The sequence below is a fragment of the Electrona antarctica genome, assembly GCF_951216825.1.
Source record: "Electrona antarctica genome assembly, chromosome: 16".
NCBI lineage: Eukaryota > Metazoa > Chordata > Actinopteri > Myctophiformes > Myctophidae > Electrona > Electrona antarctica.
Genome location: NC_136797.1, coordinates 16,185,468 through 16,211,110, shown reverse-complemented (window position 1 = coordinate 16,211,110; position 25,643 = coordinate 16,185,468). Strand labels below are relative to the sequence as shown.

The 25,643-nt window shown below is 43.2% G+C and overlaps 1 long non-coding RNA gene across 1 annotated transcript; it reads left to right on the top strand.

Annotated features, from left to right (window-relative positions):
- The first annotated feature begins 1,857 nt into the window (after nucleotides 1–1,857).
- Nucleotides 1,858–9,919, top strand: LOC306939192. Its single transcript, XR_013791848.1, has 5 exons — nucleotides 1,858–1,900; nucleotides 2,103–2,209; nucleotides 6,173–6,306; nucleotides 6,783–6,881; nucleotides 9,177–9,919. It is a non-coding gene; the product is annotated as an uncharacterized lncRNA (long non-coding RNA).
- The last annotated feature ends 15,724 nt before the right edge of the window (nucleotides 9,920–25,643 follow it).

Here is a 25,643-nt window from a genome sequence, read left to right as displayed (position 1 = left end):
TTTTTCAAAGAAAAATATGGAACACCCAGAATTGGATAAAATCTCACTGTATATTATATTAACCCGACGTACTGTAGTGTATATAGTAGCGTGCCAACGTTTGTGCTATTGACTGCATTGGATGTTAAAGTATAAAAAGTGTAAAGTTCCATCATGTGTCTCCACAGTCCACAGTAGGCTGAATTATAAAAAGTGTGAATGGATAGGTGAAAGTGATTTTTTGACGTGCCACTATCTGCCATTGAGCCCCATTATAAATTTCTCAAATTTGAAAGCACTATATTTCTAAAACTAAACATTTCAAAGATTCCTTTTCAGGCAAACATGTCCACCGTAAGATGAACCTAAATAGGTTTGAATTGGGTTTCTAGGTGTAAGTATGTACGACTAGTAGCATGCCAAAGTTTGTGCTATTGCCATTGAGAATGCATTGGGCGTTTATGTTAAATAAAACATTTCAAAGTAAAAAGTTCCAGCATGTGTCTCCACAGTAAGCTGAATTATAAAATGTGTGAATGGAGTTTCTAGGTGAAAGTGATTTTTTGACGTGCCACTGTCTGCTGAATTATAAAAAGTGTACTACTCTGTACTGTACTACCCTGTACTGTACTATGTACTGTACTACTCTGTACTGTACAGTAATGCACTGTACTATCCCGTACTGTTCTGTACTACTCTACAGTACTACCCCGTACTGTACTGTACTGTACTGTGCTTCACTCTGTGGATTTCATTCCAGTACCAGATAACTGCACCGGGTCTGATGCAATGACTGGGTTATTATACAGTCAGTATGGCTATTGATTTTCAATCTATCACCTATATATGAATGAATATGCTATATCCAATATATTATAGAAAGAATACATACTACTTTCTTACTCACTTGTGCAAACAACAGTGAAAATAAGAATGCATACATATACATTGTCAACACAGAGAGAGGTGTGTGTGTGTGTGTGTGTGTGTGTGTGTGTGTGTGTGTGTGTGTGTGTGTGTGTGTGTGTGTGTGTGTGTGTGTGTGTGTGTGTGTGTGTGTGCGTGCGTCAATTTTACAAAGGTGCAGATGATCAGAAATCAGCAGAGAGAGATCAACGTTTGCGCTACTGTATGCGGAATTGAAGTGGACTCGGCCCCAGACTTTTCTTTTCTCCCTGGAAATAAAAATGTCTGGGTTTCCGAGCCTACTAAGGCCCTACATACTGTACAGATACTTTTTTATGAACAGGCAAAGTAGTACCATAGGTGGCCATTTGGATTTAGGTCAGGAGAACGGGAGGGACAGTCAAAGGCATTGTTATGGGGAATAGGTCCAGGAATAGGCTCTATCTATGGACAGCATTTGGACAAAAATAGACGAAAAAAGCAAGCTCTCAACGCAACGCAGGAGACTTCAGGGTAAAAAAGCAATTCTCCTGAACGATGCCTTCCGGCATGGCATGGAAAGGAGTGGCATTTGCATTTCTTTCACCATAGAAAATGCTGCATTCGTGGTCTGGAGAGGGCAGTTGTTTTACAGACCGGTAAAAGGGCAGGGGCTGAAGCCCCCTTTGATGTCTATGTGTGCACGTCCCTGCTACTAGGTACAGCATTGACTTGGTTTGGAAATGTAAGATGGTGTCCATGTTCTCAGACTTTCCGTAACAGATCACAGGTGTACATTTTGTGTTAATGTTTGTTTCCAGAACACTGAAGTACACCATTTAAAGTGTTTGCCCCTTAGATTTACAGGCCACACAATAGGATCACTGAGTCTTAACACTAAATGACACAACATAACCCATTAAGACAGCACCTGCTGCCCCTTTAAGGGCAGTGCATAAAAGGGGTGGCCATGGTTTGAGGCCTTCTGTTTGCCAGAAGCCTGAGGTGGGTGTTTCTTTGGAAGATCAACCTAAGGGTGAGAGAACCTGGAGCAAATAATGTTGATGCTTTCATCATTCATTTTGGCAATATGGGGATATGTTTGGCATTGGTTCCCTGTTATAGAGTTTTATTTTGCGGAGCTGGGACACTGGCATCAATACAGGGTAGGGAGGTTTCATGAGGATTTTTGATAATGTTCAACTGCTGTTAGCCTAATTTATCCTCTGTATCTCCAGAGCCTCCAGGTCCGTTCGGATACCGGAGAACTCGCCAGTTTACCAAGTTCTTCATCAATGTCTTCATCGTTATGCTAACATGCTGTCTTCATCAGTATGATAAAAACGTGAGTATTTGAATACCAATGATAAGTAGGCCTACCATCTCTCTCTCTCTCTCTCTCTCTCTCTCTCTCTCTCTCTCTCTCTCTCTCTCTCTCTCTCTCTCTCTCTCTCTCTCTCTCTCTCTCTCTCTCTCTCTCTCTCAATTCAATGCAATTTAAATGAAGGTGAAGTAAAACTAAAATGCACTAAATCGTGCAGACTTGGTAAACTGGCCAGTTCTCCGGATACCGTCCGTTCCTGGGTTATCACTAGCCGCAATTTGCAACTCTAGATTTTTTTATAATGGGATGAATCTAGAGTTGCAATACCCTCCATTGACTCCCCACTCATCATTTTGCGTTTGCGATCTGCTCGTCTTAAACGACGTTAAACTCACCAACATTGCAGCTGTAGTCAAAGCTTGAATTATTCTCTTTCAATCTGCAAAGCTTGTTTTTCATAAAAATCCCCCGTAGACATGTTATGAGCTACTTTCTGTCAAGAAATTCTGTGCAAGTGATTCTTTTTCTAAGTGCTGGAGTTTGGAAGCGCTCGTCGTAAGTCCCTGAACGTCCCTGCATGCATCTGTTTCGCATTTGCACATAATGCAGGAGGCAGCAGCGCGACCCCTTAATAAAAACGAGCGCTTCCAAACTCCAACATTTCTTCTTCTTGACATAAAGTAGCTCATAACATGTCTACGGGGGTGCTCAAAGGTTATTTTTTATTTTGAGAACTTTTAACCAAATTTTTAACCAAGCTGCAAATATTTGGGGGGCATAGTTTAGTGGTGAAGTTTAGATTCACATCACTCGCTGCTCATTAAAAGGATTTAAGCACCTACTTAGAAAAGCTCTATATAAATCCATTATTATCAAGAGCCTCCATGAAACAGGCAGTCAACAGCATGTGCTACCGTCTATCTTTTTTGCAAACTGTTAAATAATACATATCGCCAGACAAAGCGCTCTCTACACATTAACATACTTTTCAGATGGTCGACATTTTCTTTTTCTTTTTTTCATGATCTGTACGCCATAATCATTAAGATTAAAACAAAAAAAGGTTTTAAATACTTCACTTTATGCACAATGAATTGAGAATATATGAAAGTTTCACTTTTTGAATTATATTAGGGGGAAAAATGAACTTTTACACATTATAATAATAATAACTTTAATTTATATAGCGCCTTTCAAGAAACCCAAGGAATCTTTAGAATATTCTAATTCATTGAGATGGACCTGTATTGCAGGTGCAAGTACTAGCAGGAGTGAATGAATTCACATTGTCTTCTGCAGATCAGCTTCCACCAACTTCTTCTAATACCACCTTCTAATACCACCTCCTAACACGTCATTCTAACACCACCTCCTAACACCACCTCCTTCCAAGTTTGTTGGAAGCTGATCTGCAGACATATATGATGTGAATTCACTCACTCCCACTGGTACCAGCACCTGCCATTCCCAATACAAGGATTGGGGTTACAGCCAAACATCATCAAATGTAGTGACACAGAGCCAATGGGCCTCTAACAGCAACAGACTACTGTTGTTTGACCCAAAAGAAGCTTCCTCTCTGCACAATGGAACAACCATACCAACCCAGACCTGGCCTTTGCCATGTGTCAGCAATGGAAATGCATCGGTACCTCAGTCATGCCACTTGAACTGATCACAAAAGACTTGTATACACCCTGAAGGGTGAAAAAGTGCAGTAGCTCGTTGACTTGTTTTGGAAGAGATGGGTGAGTACCCATCTCTTCACAAAATTGCCACAAAACTGTTTGTGTTGTCCCCATCCTGTTATGCATATTTTCAGGGCCTATCACTTATGATATTTATGTCGCCAGATTAACCCCCTGGTCTCTGTCCCTAATATATTAAGTTGTGAAACTGTGGAATAATGTTGTGATTCAGTCGTGGAATAACGCTATGTCAAGCCTGGATCTGTAAAATCTTTTCACTGAGAATCAATTTATATAAAGTTCCCTAAACTTTATAATTCGGTGTGGTCTGAATTCCTGCGTCTTCCAATTACTTTTTAAGGGTCTTTTACCAAGGTGTTTTATCCATTGCCTGGATTGTGTTCAAAGGGTTTTTCTAGGATTGGCTAAGGTTCACTCATTTGCAGATGTAATGTATACCGATTAATTTGGTTCCATTCAAAGTTCTCTCAAAGGTTTATCCATTGTGCTATCTTAAATTGACCGTGCACTATATTTGACAACTAGGCCTAAGGTTTTTGAAAATGTTTCTTACGATCTTAAACTGACAGTCCTATATTTCTATAACTATTAGGATAATTTCTTTGGGGTTTTTCCATTACATTTTTCTGGTGGTCTGGACATATTTTAATTTAAGGTCCTGGTTCAGACTTACATTATTCACTTATAAATATAAAATAAAAACATTCAATGGTAAAATTAGAACCATCACTGTCAAACTCAATTTGATTTGCTGTAACCCTCTTCACAGAGCCTATCAAGAGTGACTATGGACTCTGCCTCCTCACAGAGCACAACCATGCACTGCTACCATATTATATTACACCACTACACAGCATGACCATGGACTGCTACCATATTATATTACACCAGTACACAGAGCATGACCATGGACTGCTACCATGTTATATTACACCACTACACTGTATTTTGTACTTAACATTCTTATTCCACTATATATTATCTGACATTGTTATACTATATATTATATTACACTTAAGTTTAGTATTTCTATTGCTACTAGTATTTTCCTGTATTTCCTCTGTCTCTCCTTGTCTCTCTATTTTTCTCTCTTTCTCTCCCCCGACACGGTCGAGGCAGATGGCCGCCCACCCTAGAGTCGGGTTCTGCTATATGTCACCATCGATCTTGTGGACTTCACACAACTTTATGGAGATCTTTAAATATTTCAGCAGGTCACCAATTTCATCGTAACACCACCATGCTGGATATTTTAGGGTATTGGAATTTGGCTACAGGTGTTTTTTATGTGAAATCTGGACTATTGTGTGAGGGGATTGGACTATGTTCAAAAGGACATTTGAGGTTTTGGTGGTATGGGATACACCATGTATTGGATGAGTGAGGGTTGCGTATGCAAAAAGAGTAAAAAGAAAAGCATGGTGCCAGGAATGCTGAACACTCAGTAAATGTTTGCATTACATTTTACCTTTCATGTCTGACTTATGCCGAAACTGGTGTTTAGTGTTCCTCCCCCCTAATAAAGTTGTTTTTATTTGTGTTGCTTCCTCTTGCCTCTCGTAAAGCATCTTTGGGTACTCTGAAAGGCCCTATAAGTGTGAGATATTGTTGCGACAGTAGGTCGCATTTACTATGAAAACCTGCATCTCCCGTCCGTCCGTCCGTCCGTCACCCACGCCTCCATACTGTATATGGTCGAATTGCATTGCTGAATCGATTATCAACATGTTATGTTAATTTGGCATGGATATCACGGGTGCATGTGTTTGGTCCAACGTACCCAAAACCCAACCCTAAACCTGACCTCACAGGATGTCATGAGTTAGTTTTAACCTGCCACAGGTTAGTTTTAACCTGCCACGCATGTCAGGAGCCACGGGTTAGTTTTAACCTGCCACAGGTTAGTTGTAACCGGCAGTGCATGTCAGGAACACTCACACACTCAGTATATTGAACCATCTATCTAGTGGCCTAACATCATGGTAATTGTTATGGTCGGGCCAAGCCTCGGGCCGGCCCATGCAGTTAGTGTACTAGTGTAGGGTAGGGCCGGGCCTTCATTTTCAGGTCCGTTGAGAACTCTGTCTCCCCATCCCCTCCTCCCTTTTCTTCTCCTCACCTCTCCTCTTCTCCTCCTCCCCTTGGTTGTGTGGGTTCGTTTCCCATCAGTGCGATTGTTATTTACACTGTACAGACTCACGGTCCAGTAAGGCCTGCCTCTAACTCATCGTCCGGGGAGCCACTCCCCGGAGTTAATTTGTCTCCCACTCTGCAGTTCCATGGACTTGTATTATGGACCCCCAGCTGCCTATCAAGAGTGTGACCGTGGATCAGGCCTCTTCACGGAGCCTTCACTGAGCCTATCAAGAGTGTGACTGTGGACCCGGCCTCCTCACAGAGACGACCATGGTCTGCTACCATATCATAGTACACCACAACACTGTATTTTATCTTAACATTATTATTCCTCTTTACATGATCTGACCTCATTGTGGCGACACGTGGGTGAATGTCATTGCTCGTAACGGCTTAGGTATGTGTGTGAATGTAATGGTGTGCAGCGGCATAGGTATATGGTGACACGTGAGTAAATGTCATTGCATGTAACTGCTTAGTTATGTGTGTGAATGCAATGGCGTGCACTGGCATAGGTTTATGGCGACACTTGGGTGAACTTGAATGTTTTGCGTGTAGCAGGCATATGTATGTGGCGACACGTGGGTGAAACTTTATCATGAATACAAACGTAAGTGTCCGTCTCACAGATGAGGCATATATAGCTTGTCCACGGGTCTTTCCAAGTGTGTTTGTCTTCGTCTTGTCCTGCACACATCTGACAAGCCCCTTAAATCAGGTATCATATGTGACTCTTCCCTTTGCATCAGGTATCATCTGGTTGACTCGATCTTCCCGACACCCACAAGCTCTGTGGCACTGAATCGTCCATAATCATAACGTCTGCTGTTGCCAGGTTCTACTTAAAGGTATATTCAGTGATTTCACTTAATTCAAATATGTCACTTTTTTTGTGATAATCCTCCCTACTATAGAGTGCACTGACCATATAAAGAGTTCCTCCCTGTCCCCAGTTAACCCCTGGGGTCAAAACACCTTAGGTTTTGTTTTTGGCTATAGGGCCCAGCCTTCCTCCAATCATGATCGAGCGGAGGAGCACCTTGCTGTTGGCCTGTTGCACGTCCTCCCACTGTAGAGCATGTGCATGTGCACATCTTGTTACCGGGGCGGACCGGGGGGTTTTCCAAATCACCCAAATCACTTTTTTTGTGGCTCTTGAAGCCCATCTACTCGCCCATCTCTTCCAAAACAAGTCAAAAATACATCACTTTCACCCTTGAGCATGTATATGAGTCTTTTGTGAACAGCTCAAGTGGCATGACTAAGGTGCTGACATATTTCCATTGCTGACCCACGGCTCAGGTCTGGGTTGGTATGGGTATTCCATCGTGCAAAGAAGAAGCTTGGGGGCTCTTTTGGGTCAAACAGTAGTGTGTTGGTGCTAGTGGCCCATTGGCTCTATCTCTTAATTTGATGATGTTTGGCTGTAACCCCAAACCTTGTGTTGGGAATTGAAGTCCCCTGTATATAGCCTATGGCAGGTGCAAATACCAGCAGGAGTGAATGAATTTACAATTTTTTTATTATCCCACGATTTTGTAACCCATTTTTCACCCCTGTGTCAATTATCCAATGTGATCCTGGGCTCTACACACCCTCCGCCAACCTGGGGAGAGCAACGGACTTGAACTCATGCTTCCTTCATGCATGAGTGTCCAAGTCGCTCCTTTACACCTGACAGGGGGGAGTTTCCCTGGTTGGACGTAGCGTGTGGAAGGAACACGTTATTCCAACCAGTTCCTTTCCCCTCCATCAGGCGCCCCTGCTGGTCAGGGGGAGGCAGTTTAGAGACCAGGATTACTGCATGTTTTTTGTGAGGGTACCTACCCTAGGGGATATGGGGAGAACATGCAAACTCCACACAACCATGAAATTACAATATCATGTCTTCTGCAGATCAGCTTCCACCAATTTCTTCTAATACCACCTTCTTCTAACACCACCTCCTAACACGTCCTCCTAACACCACCTCCTTCCATGTTGGTTGAAGCTGATCTGCAGAAGACGGGATCCGCACGTAATTCCGACGGAGCATTAGTCCGACATGCGGGAACAGCGGTCGGACTACCGCTCAAACTGCGCTGCTCCCGCGCTTGTGGTTATGTTTAGGTTGGGGTAGAGAATGGTTGTCGATGGATTGGGGTTACAGCCAAACATCATCAAATGGAGTGACACAGAGCCAATGGGCCTCCAACGCCAACACACTACTGTTTGACACAAAAGAAGCTTCCTCTCTGCACAATGGAACACCCATACCAAACCTGGCCTTTGCCGTGGGTCAGCAATGGAAATGCCACTTGAACTGTTCACAAAAGACTCGAATACACACTGAAGGGTGAAAAAGTGCAATATCTTGTTCACTTGTTTTGAAAATCTTGAGGCATTTGATATCTCTATAAGATTGTCTCGCTATTTTCCTCTTTTTTTTAAAAACTACTCCGGTTGCTGTGCACCGTTGCTAGGGCCCCACCCGCACATTTTAGTTGCGGCCTTTGCATGCTTTTTTTCTCTGAAACTAATGCGCTGTCCGTCGTTTTGAACTGATTGGCGATGTTCGGAGGTATTTTCTGATTATTGGGTGAGCGCGATTGGAACATTGGCGTTTTCTAGAGCAAGGATGGATCTCATTTTGGCTTGCTAGCATTGATACTATGCTTTAGCATGCATGATGGAAGCCAGAAGTGGACACGCGTCATAGTGGAATAGCCTGAAATCACCAGCACCAAAGCGCCATACCACTTTTGTCCAGCAGGCGGCTGTGTTATCGTTGTGTTATCGCCGAAATAAAGGATTTATGTAACTTACGTTGGCTTGTTAGTCCGTTCTCTCACACACTCACTCAGTATATTGAACCATCTAGTGGCCAAACATTATGGTAAATGATATGGTCTGGCTGGCCCAGTTAGGGTAGAGCCGGGCCTTAATTTTCAAGCCTGTTGAGAACTCTACGTCTTCCCCTCTCCATTCCCATCCCCTCCTGCCTTTTCTCCTCCCCTCTCCTCTTCTCCTCCTCCCCTTGGTTGTGTGGGTTCGTTTCCCATCAGTGTGATTGTTATTGTAAAGACTCACGGTCCAGTAAGGCCTGCCACTAACTCATCATCGGGGAGCCACTCCCCGGATGATTTTTGTCTCCCACTCTGCAGTTCCATGCACTTGTATGATGGACCCCCAGCTGCCTATCAAGATTGTGACCGTGGACCAGGCTACTTCACGGAGCCTTCACTGAGCCTATCAAGAGTGTGACTGTGGACCCGGCCTCCTCACAGAACATGACCATGGACTGCTACCATATCATAGTACACCACAACACTGTATTTTATCTTAACATTATTATACCACTTCATATGATCTGACATCATTGTGGCAACATGTTGGTGAATGTCCTCGCTTGTAGCAGGCATTATGTATGTGGGTGAATGTCATTGCTTGTAACGGCTTAGGTATGTGACGCTTCCCTTTGCATCAGGTATCATCTGCTTGACTTTTCCCGACACTCACAAGCTATCTGGCACTGAATCGTCCATAATCATAACGTCTGCCGTTGCCAGGTTCTTCTTAATCCGAGTGCATTTTTGTGGCTCTTGAAGCAGAGACAGGTACTCGCCCATCTCTTCCAAAACAAGTCAACAAGATACTGCACTTTTTCACCCTTCAGCATGTATACAAGACTTATTTTGTGAACACCTCAAGTGGCATGACTGAGGTGCTGATATATTTCCATTGCTGACCCACAGCAAAGGCCAGGTCTGGTTTGGTATTGGTGTTCCATCGTGCAGAGAAGAAGCTTGGGGGCTCTTTTGGGTCAAACAGTAGTGTGTTGGTGGCGCTAGAGGTCCATTGGCTCTGTCTGATGTTTGGCTGTAACCCCAAACCTTGTGTTGGGAATTGAAGTCCCCTGTATATATGGCAGGTGCAAGTAGATCAGCAAATCAGCTTCCACCAACTTCTTCTAATACCACCTCCTAATACCACCTCCTTCTAACACCACCTCCTAACACCACCTCCTTCCATTTGGTGGAAGCTGATCTGCAGAAGATATACCGTATGATGATGTGAATTCACTCACTCCGACTGGTACCAGCGCCTGCCTTCTATGCAGGGGACTTCAATTCCCAATACAAGGATTGGAGTGACACAGAGCCAATGGGCCTCTAACGGCAACAGACTACTGTTTGACCCAAACAAAGCTTCCTCTCTGCACAATGGAACACCCATAGAAACCCAGACCTCGCCTTTGCCGTGTGTCGGCAATGGAAATGCATCGGTACCTCAGTCATGCCACTTGAACTGATCACAAAAGACTTGTATACACCCTGAAGGGTGAAAAAGTGCAGTAGCTCGTTGACTTGTTTTGGAAGAGATGGGTGAGTACCCATCTCTTCACAAAACTGCCACAAACTGTTTGTGTTGTCCCCATCCTGTTATGCATATTTTCAGGGCCTATCACTTATGATATTTATGTCGCCAGATTAACCCCCTGGTCTCTGTCCCTAATATATTAAGTTGTGAAACTGTGGAATAATGTTGTGATTCAGTCGTGGAATAACGCTATGTCAAGCCTGGATCTGTAACATCTTTTCACTGAGAATCAATTTATATAAAGTTCCCTAAACTTTATAATTCGGTGTGGTCTGAATTCCTGCGTCTTCCAATTACTTTTTAAGGGTCTTTTACCAAGGTGTTTTATCCATTGCCTGGATTGTGTTCAAAGGGTTTTTCTAGGATTGGCTAAGGTTCACTCATTTGCAGATGTAATGTATACCGATTTAATTTGGTTCCATTCAAAGTTCTCTCAAAGGTTTATCCATTGTGCTATCTTAAATTGACCGTGCACTATATTTGACAACTAGGCCTAAGGTTTTTGAAAATGTTTCTTACGATCTTAAACTGACAGTCCTATATTTCTATAACTATTAGGATAATTTCTTTGGGGTTTTTCCATTACATTTTTCTGGTGGTCTGGACATATTTTAATTTAAGGTCCTGGTTCAGACTTACATTATTCACTTATAAATATAAAATAAAAACATTCAATGGTAAAATTAGAACCATCACTGTCAAACTCAATTTGATTTGCTGTAACCCTCTTCACAGAGCCTATCAAGAGTGACTATGGACTCTGCCTCCTCACAGAGCACAACCATGCACTGCTACCATATTATATTACACCACTACACAGCATGACCATGGACTGCGGCGACGGTGTTGTCGGACTAATGCTTGTCGGACTGATAGTATGTCTAACAAATGTATGCACCCCAGATATCACAATCACATTGCACAATTTGTAGATGTTTTGCTTACAGTGTAAGCACCTGTCCACAGGAGACTTTTCTAAACACTATAGTCTAAAAAGAAATACTAGTAATATTTTACATCAAAATCACACAAAAAACAAGCAGACATAATCATTCAGGTAACAGTCGTTGATTCAAGTTTTATTTATTCTCGTAATTAAACTAACATTTTCAGTGTCGAGTAATACAATATCATAATAGAAAAAAACATCAGAAGATCAGGGAAAGAAAAAAACAGGTATACATGTGAATTACAAGACAAGACAAATTTCAAAACGATCTAAAAACACTCCAGGGTATTAGGTCCACAGAAGCTAAAAGCAGATCTACCAAGTGCTTTTGGTACCTTGAATTTGGGGAAATGTTCAACATCAATCTGAGACCAATAAGGGCATCCTGGAGGACGTTAAAATAAAGTTGTAGGTTTTCTATTGCGACTTGAAGTCATTTAGAGGGATAAAGCTCCAGGATGAGTGTCCCATTGAGGAGCAGACAGGTGGGTGTGAGGCCTAATGAGCATGTACATTGTGGTGGATTAGCCTGCAGTCACGGCCGGGTGCAGCATCACAGTGAGGTGTGGGTGTCCCCCCACACCCTCTGTCACGAATGCTCCATCATCACATCACATGCATGTCACACACACACACACATGCAGCCCCGTGCATGTACTATACGCTGCTGACAGGTAACCCTCTCATCTGCCCGCCACCTCCAGCCATCAGGACACCAATTAGAAGACTTTCAGAAGACTATCCCCTCTGTGTCAAGTCACTCACGCAGCCGCCAGTCTCCTCCTCCTACGCCTCCCAGCAGCTGCCGGTCTCCTCCTCCTACACCTCCCAGCAGCCCCGGCCTCCTCCTCCTACGCCTCCCAGCAGCCACCGGTCTCCTCCTCCTACGCCTCCCAACAGCCGCCGGTCTCCTCCTCCTACGCCTCCCAGCAGCCGCCGGCCTCCTCCTCCTACGCCTCCCAGCTGCCACCGGCCTCCTCCTCCTACGCCTCCCAGCAGCCGCCGGTCTCCTCCTCCTACGCCTCCCAGCAGCCGCCGGTCTCCTCCTCCTATGCCTCCCAGCAGCCTCCAGTCCAGCGGGAAAAAACAACGCAATGAATAAACAAAAACATCCTTATTGTTTTAACTATCTAAATGGACCAAATGGACCATCACCTAACCAATTTGGTTGAGGGGTGCTATTCCCTCCTATGTCCAGCTTTTAGGGTCTATGTAAACACAAACATTGAAAACAAAAGTGTGTAAACACAAACATTGAAGACAAAAGTGAGGGCACAAATTGTGATTGGCCAGAATCACAATTTGATGATGTATGATGATGTATTATAATAAGAGATTGCCTTGTTTGCCTTGTTTGGTGGTGGGTGGAGCTAATACTAATTTGGCACACCTGGGGCTATATAAGCCTAGTAGGAGCCACACATACATTTGCTTTTCTCACTGAGGAGGTGCTGGGGGACACCACAGCTATCCTGTGTTTGATGTTGATGCATTATTCGTAAGTTTGCTTGTTTACCAGAATGTCCAGCAGTACTACACCTCCCAGCCTCCGGCCCCCCAGCAGTATGCCTCACCCCAGCCGGTCGTCTCCTCCTTTGCCTCGCCCCAGCAGCCGGCCTCCTACGCCTCCCAGCAGCCGGCCTCCTACAGTTCGCTTCAGCAGCCAGCCTCCTACAGTTCGCTTCAGCAGCCGGCCTCCTACGCTTTGCTTCAGCAGCCGGCCTCCTATGCTTTGCTTCAGCAGCCGGCCTCCCCCTCCTACGCTTCGCTTCAGCAGCCGCCGGCCTCCTCCTCCTACAACAGCCCATCAGCCTCCAGTCCAACGCTACCCGGCCCAGCCCCCAGCACGACTTAAAGCCAAGCCGTACCCAGTGCATCCTCCGTCACCTCTACCCAGCGGTTAGTCTCCAGGCATTCCCATGCCTCCACTCCAAGTGCCCCCTATCCCTCCCCTCCAAGTAGTGCCCGCTCAACCAGAGCCCTGTCCAGCACCAGCTCCTTTCCAGGCTCCTACCACGCCTCCCCTCTTAGTGGTGCCTCCAGAGACCTCCCCAGACAGAGCGCGCCCTGCACCACCCCCATCGCTGCTGCACGTCCAGACGCACCCAGTGCCATCCCCATCGCTGCAGCACATCCAGCTACACCCAGCACCTCCTCTGCAGCAGCCGTGGTCCTTAACTGCCCACCAACAGCAGCTGGCCTCCTACGCTTCGCTTCAGCAGCCGTCCTCGTAGGCTTCGCTTCATCAGCCGGCCTCCCAAATCGACATGGGACAGTGGCAATTTGTTTTTGGTTTGTTTTCTGTGTCTTGTTATCAAATACAGTAGATATTTGATGGGGCGGCTGTAGAAAACCCCACCACTCTTTAGCTGAGAGTGGTGGTGTGAGTCTGTGAGAACAGATTGCCTTGTTTGGTGGTGGGTGGAGCTAATACTAATTTGGCACACCTGGGGCTTATACCTGGGGCTATATAAGCCCCAGGTGCCACACAAACATTTGCTTTTCTCACTGGAGAGGTGCTGGGGGACACCACAGCTATCCTGTGTTTGATGTTGATGCATTATTCGTAAGTTTGCTCCTTGTTTACCAGAATGTCCTTTTTTAGTATTTGATTTGTTCATGTTTAAGTTTTATAGTTTGAATTGTTAGTTTGTACCTTCGTTTTGCTTATAAGTCTGATTATGCCTTTGGTTTTTTTGTACTACTGATTGTTACCCGTTTCCTTTCTTGTCAGTTAAAATCATCATTCATCATCACTTCCATCTTGTCCATCACCTAACCCTAACCAAACCCTCATCATCACTTCAAGCCGGTCTGGTCCTGGTGCTCTAATAGGCACACTGGTGTAGGGGTGTATGTACAACCAGCAAACTTCCTTTATTACATCAAGAAATTTTTCAGTAGGCCTATGTCGTATATTACAGAGCCACATTACGATGAAATATCCATATAATGTTGTATAATGTCATATACTGTTTGTGTAGGACAAACCTTCACTAGCTGAGTTTCTGCATGTGAGCTCTGAGAGGCTTGATATTAGCTGGCCCACAGCCACATTCCAAGAAGGGCCTATGTGATCAGTTGAAAAGGTCTGCTATGAAATTGTAAAGGCTATTGAATTGAACCGTGGATACCATTGTGTTAATAATCTATAGAAGTGACCATCTACTTAGTATGCGGTGGTCTAACAGACATTTGCACATGCACGTGCGTACACACATACAAGGGCTTTGGGGTGCACACCCCACATGCACTATTTGGGGATAATTATAAAGAGGGTCTCAAATGTGCGGAGATCCAGAATCCAGGGAGAATCCAGTGAGAATCCACAGAATCCAGTCAGAGAGGTCAGTCGAGGAGTCAGTCAGTCAGTCAGTCAGAGTGAGATCTATAGCCAGGTTCCAGATGAGAGCAGGGACAGCTATGATGGGACTGCTCTAGGATGGCTCTGGAATGGACTGATCATGAATTTGGTAAATAAGCTTTGTCCTTAATAAAATGATACAGAAATAAGGACATGCCTGGCCTCTCCAATCATTTATGCAACAGGGTAGAAAGTGCTTCCTGGACACTCAATATATGACAAATAATGGCAATACACTACACCTACATTGTGAAACTTTGACAGATGCCTGTTAATTATTTTTGTGCCGAACCCACCGCTAGGGGAAGCTAGCCTAGGTACCAGTGGCTCAGTGTTTTAGGAGGCTGGCCACATGATCGGGAGATGGTGGGTTCAAACCCCACTCAAGTCTTTACGTTCAGCCTTTAGCTACTATCCCCCTGTGCTGTGGAACAGCCTGCCAAGGGATGTACAGTTCTCTGAATCTGTGGACATTTTTAAACTAAATCTTAAGACGCACCTCTTTAGTATTGCTTTTACGTCACGCTTTTTCGTCACGCTTTTCAAACCCCACTCAAGTCTTTACTTTCAGCCTTTAGCTACTATCCCCCTGTGCTGTGTAACAGCCTGCCAAGGGATGTACGGTTCTCTGAATCTGTGGACATTTTTAAACTAAATCTTAAGACACACCTCTTTAGTATTGCTTTTACGTCACGCTTTTTCGTCACGCTTTCCCCCACACACCCCTATACAGTTTTTTTCAGGCTGCTGCCCTCGGGGAAGAGGTACCAGAGTATCAAAGCCAACACAAGCAGACTGAAGAACAGTTTTCTCCCCCAGGCTGTAAGACTGCTTAACAAGCCTAAATGAACATTGAACATTATCATGGTATTACGGCCTTGTATACTGATCTGAGTTCTTTTAAACTTTTTAAAACTTTTAGACTTAGTATCGTTATTTATTTACGGTTTTACTTATGTGTATTATGATGACCATGGTCACTCTGAGACCATGGTCTCGGAGTGATTTTCGTCATTTTTTTCAAATCCTCAAAAATGATGAAAAACAGCATGCTATAGTATGCCGTCCGAGACCATGGGCCATCAAAAATTATGAAAAACGAGGATTTGAAAAAAAGACGAAAATCACTCCGAGACCATGGGCTATAGTCCATTGTCTCGAGTGATTTTCGTCTTGTTTTCAAATCCTCAAAAATGATGAAAAACGACGTGCTATAGTATGCCATCTGAGATGGGCTACAGCCCATGGTCAAAAATGATGAAAAACTATTTCTCCTTTTTTTCCCAAATCCTCAGAAATGATAAAAAACGAGGATTTGAAAAAAAGACGAAAATCACTCCGAGACCATGGGCTATAGTATAGTCCATTGTCTCGAGTGATTTTCGTCTTTTTTTCAAATCCTCAAAAATGATGAAAAGCGTCGTGCTATAGTATGCAGTCTGAGATGGGCTACAGCCCATGGTCAAAAATGATGAAAAACGAGGATTTGAAAAAAAGACGAAAATCACTCCGAGACCATGGGCTATAGTCCATTGTCTCGAGTGATTTTCGTCTTTTTTTTCAAATCCTCAGAAATGATGAAAAACTGCATGCTATTGTATGCCGTCTGAGATGGGCTACAGCCCATGGTCAAAAATGATGAAAAACGAGGATTTGAAAAAAAAACGAAAATCACTCGAGACAATGGACTATAGCCCATTGTCTCGAGTGATTTTCGCCTTTTTTCAAATCCTCAAAAATGATGAAAAGCGTCGTGCTATAGTATGCAGTCTGAGATGGGCTACAGCCCATGGTCAAAAATGATGAAAAACGAGGAATTGAAAAAAAGACGGAAATCACTCCGAGACCATGGGCTATAGTCCATTGTCTCGAGTGATTTTCGTCTTTTTTTCAAATCCTCAAAAATGATGAAAAGCGTCGTGCTATAGTATGCAGTCTGAGATGGGCTACAGCCCATGGTCAAAAATGATGAAAAACGAGGATTTGAAAAAAAGACGGAAATCACCCCGAGACCATGGGCTATAGTCCATTGTCTCGAGTGATTTTCGCCTTTTTTTCCAAATCCTCAAATGATGAAAAACTTCATGCTATAGTATGCTGTCTGAGATGGGCTACAGCCCATGGTAAAAAATGATGAAAAACGAGGATTTGAAAAAAAGACGAAAATCACTCCGAGACCATGGGCTATAGTCCATTGTCTCGAGTGATTTTCGTCTTTTTTTCAAATCCTCAAAAATGATGAAAAGCGTCGTGCTATAGTATGCAGTCTGAGATGGGCTACAGCCCATGGTCAAAAATGATGAAAAACGAGGATTTGAAAAAAAGACGAAAATCACTCCGAGACCATGGGCTATAGTCCATTGTCTCGAGTGATTTTCGTCTTTTTTTCAAATCCTCAAAAATGATGAAAAACGACGTGCTATAGTATGCCGTCTGAGATGGGCTACAGCCCATGGTCAAAAATGATGAAAAACTATTTCTCCTTTTTTTTCAAATCCTCAGAAATGATGAAAAACTGCATGCTATAGTATGCCGTCTGAGATGGGCTACAGCCCATGGTCAAAAATGATGAAAAACGAGGATTTGAAAAAACCCCGAAAATCACTCGAGACAATGCCCATTGTCTCGAGTGATTTTCGCCTTTTTTTTTCAAATCCTCAAAAATGATGAAAAGCGTCGTGCTATAGTATGCAGTCTGAGATGGGCTACAGCCCATGGTCAAAAATGATGAAAAACTAGGAATTGAAAAAAGACGGAAATCACTCGAGACAATGGACTATAGCCCATGGTCTCGGAGTGATTTTCGTCTTTTTCTCAAACCCTCGTTTTTCATCATTTTTGACCATGGGCTTTAGCCCATCTCAGACTGCATACTATAGCACGACGCTTTTCATCATTTTTGAGGATTTGAAAAAAAGACGAAAATCACTCGAGACAATGGACTATACTATAGCCCATGGTCTCGGAGTGATTTTCGTCTTTTTTTCAAATCCTAGTTTTTCATCATTTCTGAGGATTTGGGAAAAAAAGGAGAAATAGTTTTTCATCATTTTTGACCATGGGCTATAGCCCATCTCAGACGGCATACTATAGCACGCCGTTTTTCATCATTTTTGAGGATTTAAAAAAAAGACGAAAATCACTCGAGACAATGGACTATAGCCCATGGTCTCGGAGTGATTTCCGTCTTTTTTTCAAATCCTCGTTTTTCATCACATTTGACCATGGGCTATAGCCCATCTCAGACGGCAAACCCCACTCAAGTCTTTACTTTCAAGACCGATTTCAGGAGAAGAAAACAAACAAAAAAGCAGTGTGAATTGTCTGGACCCAGTGGGACAGTGTGTTAGGATGCTGCCACATGATCGGGAGATGGTGAGTTCAAATCCCACTCAAGTCTTTACTTTCAAGACCGATTTCAGAAGAAGAAATCAAACATAAAAGCAGTGTGAATTCTCTGGACCCAGTGGGACAGTGTGTTAGGACGCTGCCACATGATCGGGAGATGGTGAGTTCAAACCCCACTCAAGTCTTTACTTTCAAGACCGATTTCAGCAGAAGAAAACCAACAAAAAAGCAGTGTGAATTGTCTGGACCCAGTGGATCAGTGTGTTAGGATGCTGCCACATGATCGGGAGGTGGTGAGTTCAAACCCCACTCAAGTTCAAACCAAATAATAAAGTTCCAGGCTGCAATCCCACCCCAGTCTTTACTGTGACACTTTACCTTCCACACTGACATCAAGTAGCACAGAAAAGCTGTGTTGTAGTAACCAGCAGTTAGCTCAGTGTGATGAGAGGCTGTCCTTGGGAGCCACAGGTCCAGGGTTCAAATTCCACATTAGTCATAACTCTGACACTTTGCTTTGCACACTGATTTCCAGAAGGACAACTTTAAAGCAGCCCAGAAATTCACTATGATTGTGTGCCGGTAAGTGGCCCAACGGATAAGTCAGATGATATCCGTAGTATACCTAGTAGAAGTGTGCCGGTTCAAACCCGACATACTCCTAGTAGGCGGAATCATTTTTGAAGGTTTGAAAAAAAGACGAAAATCACTCAAGACAATGGACTATAGCCCATGGTCTCGGAGTGATTTTCGTCTTTTTTTCAAATCCTCGTTTTTCATCATTTTTGACCATGGACTGTAGCCCATCTCAAACGGCATACTATAGCATGCAGTTTTTCATCATTTCTGAGGATTTGAAAAAAAAAGGCGAAAATCACTCGAGACAATGGACTATAGCCCATGGTCTCGGAGTGATTTTCGTCTTTTTTTCAAATCCTCGTTTTTCATCACATTTGACCATGGGCTATAGCCCATCTCAGACGGCAAACCCCACTCAAGTCTTTACTTTCAAGACCGATTTCAGGAGAAGAAAACAAACAAAAAAGCAGTGTGAATTCTCTGGACCCAGTGGGACAGTGTGTTAGGACGCTGCCACATGATCGGGAGATGGTGAGTTCAAACCCCACTCAAGTCTTTACTTTCAAGACCGATTTCAGCAGAAGAAAACCAACAAAAAAGCAGTGTGAATTGTCTGGACCCAGTGGATCAGTGTGTTAGGATGCTGCCACATGATCGGGAGGTGGTGAGTTCAAACCCCACTCAAGTTCAAACCAAAAAATAAATTTCCAGGCTGCAATCCCACCCCAGTCTTTACTGTGACACTTTACTTTCCACACTGACATCAAGTAGCACAGAAAAGCTGTGTTGTAGTAACCAGCAGTTAGCTCAGTGTGATGAGAGGCTGTCCTTGGGAGCCACAGGTCCAGGGTTCAAATCCCACATTAGTCATAACTCTGACACTTTGCTTTGCACACTGATTTCCAGAAGGACAACTTTAAAGCAGCCCAGAAATTCACCATGATTGTGTGCCGGTAAGTGGCCCAACGGATAAGTCAGATGATATCCGTAGTATACCTAGTAGAAGTGTGCCGGTTCAAACCCGACATACTCCTAGTAGGCGGAATCATTTTTGAAGGTTTGAGAAAAAAAGACGAAAATCACTCAAGACAATGGACTATAGCCCATGGTCTCGGAGTGATTTCCGTCTTTTTTTCAAATCCTCGTTTTTCATCATTTTTGACCATGGACTGTAGCCCATCTCAAACGGCATACTATAGCATGCAGTTTTTCATCATTTCTGAGGATTTGAAAAAAAGACGAAAATCACTCGAGACAATGGACTATAGCCCATGGTCTCGGAGTGATTTTCGTCTTTTTCTCAAACCCTCGTTTTTCATCATTTTTGACCATGGACTGTAGCCCATCTCAAACGGCATACTATAGCACACCGTTTTTCATCATTTTTGAGGATTTGAAAAAAAAAGGCGAAAATCACACGAGACAATGGACTATAGCCCATGGTCTCGGAGTGATTTTCGTCTTTTTTTCAAATCCTCGTTTTTCATCATTTTTGACCATGGGCTATAGCCCATCTCAGACGGCATACTATAGCACGCCGTTTTTCATCATTTTTGAGGATTTAAAAAAAAGACGAAAATCACTCGAGACAATGGACTATAGCCCATGGTCTCGGAGTGATTTCCGTCTTTTTTTCAAATCCTCGTTTTTCATCACATTTGACCATGGGCTATAGCCCATCTCAGACGGCAAACCCCACTCAAGTCTTTACTTTCAAGACCGATTTCAGCAGAAGAAAACCAACAAAAAAGCAGTGTGAATTGTCTGTACCCAGTGGATCAGTGTGTTAGGATGCTGCCACATGATCGGGAGGTGGTGAGTTCAAACCCCACTCAAGTTCAAACCAAAAAATAAAGTTCCAGGCTGCAATCCCACCCCAGTCTTTACTGTGACACTTTACTTTCCACACTGACATCAAGTAGCACAGAAAAGCTGTGTTGTAGTAACCAGCAGTTAGCTCAGTGTGATGAGAGGCTGTCCTTGGGAGCCACAGGTCCAGGGTTCAAATCCCACATTAGTCATAACTCTGACACTTTGCTTTGCACACTGATTTCCAGAAGGACAACTTTAAAGCAGCCCAGAAATTCACCATGATTGTGTGCTGGTAAGTGGCCCAACGGATAAGTCAGATGATATCGGTAGTATACCTAGTAGAAGTGTGCCGGTTTAAACCCGACATACTCCTAGTAGGCGGAATCATTTTTGAAGGTTTGAGAAAAAAAGACGAAAATCACTCAAGACAATGGACTATAGCCCATGGTCTCGGAGTGATTTCCGTCTTTTTTTCAAATCCTAGTTTTTCATCATTTTTGACCATGGGCTGTAGCCCATCTCAGACGGCATACTATAGCATGCAGTTTTTAATCATTTCTGAGGAATTGAAAAAAAGACGAAAATCACTCGAGACAATGGACTATAGCCCATGGTCTCGGAGTGATTTTCGTCTTTTTTTCAAATCCTCGTTTTTCATCATTTTTGACCATGGGCTATAGCCCATCTCAGACGGCATACTATAGCATGCAGTTTTTAATCATTTCTGAGGAATTGAAAAAAAGACGAAAATCACTCGAGACAATGGACTATAGCCCATGGTCTCGGAGTGATTTTCGTCTTTTTCTCAAACCCTCGTTTTTCATCATTTTTGACCATGGTCTGTAGCCCATCTCAAACGGCATACTATAGCACACCGTTTTTCATCATTTTTGAGGATTTGAAAAAAAAAGGCGAAAATCACTCGAGACAATGGACTATAGCCCATGGTCTCGGAGTGATTTCCGTCTTTTTTTCAAATCCTCGTTTTTCATCATTTTTGACCATGGGCTGTAGCCCATCTCAAACGGCATACTATAGCATGCAGTTTTTCATCATTTCTGAGGATTTGAAAAAAAGACGAAAATCACTCGAGACAATGGACTATAGCCCATGGTCTCGGAGTGATTTCCGTCTTTTTTTCAAATCCTCGTCTTTCATCATTTTTGACCATGGGCTGTAGCCCATCTCAGACGGCATACTATAGCACGCCGTTTTTCATCATTTTTGAGGATTTGAAAAAAAGGCGAAAATCACTCGAGACAATGGACTATAGCCCATGGTCTCGGAGTGATTTTCGTCTTTTTTTCAAATCCTCGGTTTTCATCATTTTTGACCATGGGCTATAGCCCATCTCAGACGGCATACTATAGCACGCCGTTTTTCATCATTTTTGAGGATTTAAAAAAAAGACGAAAATCACTCGAGACAATGGACTATAGCCCATGGTCTCGGAGTGATTTCCGTCTTTTTTTCAAATCCTCGTTTTTCATCACATTTGACCATGGGCTATAGCCCATCTCAGACGGCAAACCCCACTCAAGTCTTTACTTTCAAGACCGATTTCAGGAGAAGAAAACAAACAAAAAAGCAGTGTGAATTGTCTGGACCCAGTGGGACAGTGTGTTAGGACGCTGCCACATGATCGGGAGATGGTGAGTTCAAATCCCACTCAAGTCTTTACTTTCAAGACCGATTTCAGAAGAAGAAATCAAACATAAAAGCAGTTTGAATTCTCTGGACCCAGTGGGACAGTGTGTTAGGACGCTGCCACATGATCGGGCGATGGTGAGTTCAAACCCCACTCAAGTCTTTACTTTCAAGACCGATTTCAGCAGAAGAAAACCAACAAAAAAGCAGTGTGAATTGTCTGGACCCAGTGGATCAGTGTGTTAGGATGCTGCCACATGATCGGGAGGTGGTGAGTTCAAACCCCACTCAAGTTCAAACCAAAAAATAAAGTTCCAGGCTGCAATCCCACCCCAGTCTTTACTGTGACACTTTACTTTCCACACTGACATCAAGTAGCACAGAAAAGCTGTTTTGTAGTAACCAGCAGTTAGCTCAGTGTGATGAGAGGCTGTCCTTGGGAGCCACAGGTCCAGGGTTCAAATTCCACATTAGTCATAACTCTGACACTTTGCTTTGCACACTGATTTCCAGAAGGACAACTTTAAAGCAGCCCAGAAATTCACCATGATTGTGTGCCGGTAAGTGGCCCAACGGATCAGATGATATCCGTAGTATACCTAGTAGAAGTGTGCCGGTTCAAACCCGACATACTCCTAGTAGGCGGAATCATTTTTGAAGGTTTGAAAAAAAGACGAAAATCACTCAAGACAATGGACTATAGCCCATGGTCTCAGAGTGATTTTCGTCTTTTTTTCGAATCCTCGTTTTTCATCATTTTTGACCATGGACTGTAGCCCATCTCAAACGGCATACTATAGCATGCAGTTTTTCATCATTTCTGAGGATTTGAAAAAAAGACGAAAATCACTCGAGACAATGGACTATAGCCCATGGTCTCGGAGTGATTTCCGTCTTTTTTTCAAATCCTCGTTTTTCATCATTTTTGAGGATTTGAAAAAAAGACGAAAATCACTCAAGACAATGGACTATAGCCCATGGTCTCGGAGTGATTTTCGTCTTTTTTTCAAATCCTCGTTTTTCATCATTTTTGACCATGGACTGTAGCCCATCTCAAACGGCATACTATAGCATGCATTTTTTCATCATTTCTGAGGATTTGAAAAAAAGACGAAAATCACTCGAGACAATGGACTATAGCCCATGGTCTCGGAGTGATTTTCGTCTTTTTCTCAAACCCTCGTTTTTCATCATTTTTGACCATGGACTGTAGCCCATCTCAAACGGCATACTATAGCACACCGTTTTTCATCCTTTTTGAGGATTTGAAAAAAAAAGGCGAAAATCACTCGAGACAATGGACTATAGCCCATGGTCTCGAGTTATTTTCGTCTTTTTTTCAAATCCTCGTTTTTCATCATTTTTGACCATGGGCTATAGCCCATCTCAGACGGCATACTATAGCACGCCGTTTTTCGTCATTTTTGAGGATTTAAAAAAAAGACGAAAATCACTCGAGACAATGGACTATAGCCCATGGTCTCGGAGTGATTTCCGTCTTTTTTTCAAATCCTCGTTTTTCATCACATTTGACCATGGGCTATAGCCCATCTCAGACGGCAAACCCCACTCAAGTCTTTACTTTCAAGACCGATTTCAGGAGAAGAAAACAAACAAAAAAGCAGTGTGAATTGTCTGGACCCAGTGGGACAGTGTGTTAGGATGCTGCCACATGATCGGGAGATGGTGAGTTCAAATCCCACTCAAGTCTTTACTTTCAAGACCGATTTCAGAAGAAGAAATCAAACATAAAAGCAGTGTGCATTCTCTGGACCCAGTGGGACAGTGTGTTAGGACGCTGCCACATGATCGGGAGATGGTGAGTTCAAACCCCACTCAAGTATTTACTTTCAAGACCGATTTCAGCAGAAGAAAACCAACAAAAAAGCAGTGTGAATTGTCTGGACCCAGTGGATCAGTGTGTTAGGATGCTGCCACATGATCGGGAGGTGGTGAGTTCAAACCCCACTCAAGTTCAAACCAAAAAATAAAGTTCCAGGCTGCAATCCCACCCCAGTCTTTACTGTGACACTTTACTTTCCACACTGACATCAAGTAGCACAGAAAAGCTGTGTTGTAGTAACCAGCAGTTAGCTCAGTGTGATGAGAGGCTGTCCTTGGGAGCCACAGGTCCAGGGTTCAAATCCCACATTAGTCATAACTCTGACACTTTGCTTTGCACACTGATTTCCAGAAGGACAACTTTAAAGCAGCCCAGAAATTCACCATGATTGTGTGCCGGTAAGTGGCCCAACGGATAAGTCAGATGATATCGGTAGTATACCTAGTAGAAGTGTGCCGGTTTAAACCCGACATACTCCTAGTAGGCGGAATCATTTTTGAAGGTTTGAGAAAAAAAGACGAAAATCACTCAAGACAATGGACTATAGCCCATGGTCTCGGAGTGATTTCCGTCTTTTTTTCAAATCCTAGTTTTTCATCATTTTTGACCATGGGCTGTAGCCCATCTCAGACGGCATACTATAGCATGCAGTTTTTAATCATTTCTGAGGAATTGAAAAAAAGACGAAAATCACTCGAGACAATGGACTATAGCCCATGGTCTCGGAGTGATTTTCGTCTTTTTTTCAAATCCTCGTTTTTCATCATTTTTGACCATGGGCTATAGCCCATCTCAGACGGCATACTATAGCATGCAGTTTTTAATCATTTCTGAGGAATTGAAAAAAAGACGAAAATCACTCGAGACAATGGACTATAGCCCATAGTCTCGGAGTGATTTTCGTCTTTTTCTCAAACCCTCGTTTTTCATCATTTTTGACCATGGTCTGTAGCCCATCTCAAACGGCATACTATAGCACACCGTTTTTCATCATTTTTGAGGATTTGAAAAAAAAAGGCGAAAATCACTCGAGACAATGGACTATAGCCCATGGTCTCGGAGTGATTTCCGTCTTTTTTTCAAATCCTCGTTTTTCATCATTTTTGACCATGGGCTGTAGCCCATCTCAAACGGCATACTATAGCATGCAGTTTTTCATCATTTCTGAGGATTTGAAAAAAAGACGAAAATCACTCGAGACAATGGACTATAGCCCATGGTCTCGGAGTGATTTCCGTCTTTTTTTCAAATCCTCGTCTTTCATCATTTTTGACCATGGGCTGTAGCCCATCTCAGACGGCATACTATAGCACGCCGTTTTTCATCATTTTTGAGGATTTGAAAAAAAGGCGAAAATCACTCGAGACAATGGACTATAGCCCATGGTCTCGGAGTGATTTTCGTCTTTTTTTCAAATCCTCGTTTTTCATCATTTTTGACCATGGGCTATAGCCCATCTCAGACGGCATACTATAGCACGCCGTTTTTCATCATTTTTGAGGATTTAAAAAAAAGACGAAAATCACTCGAGACAATGGACTATAGCCCATGGTCTCGGAGTGATTTCCGTCTTTTTTTCAAATCCTCGTTTTTCATCACATTTGACCATGGGCTATAGCCCATCTCAGACGGCAAACCCCACTCAAGTATTTACTTTCAAGACCGATTTCAGGAGAAGAAAACAAACAAAAAAGCAGTGTGAATTGTCT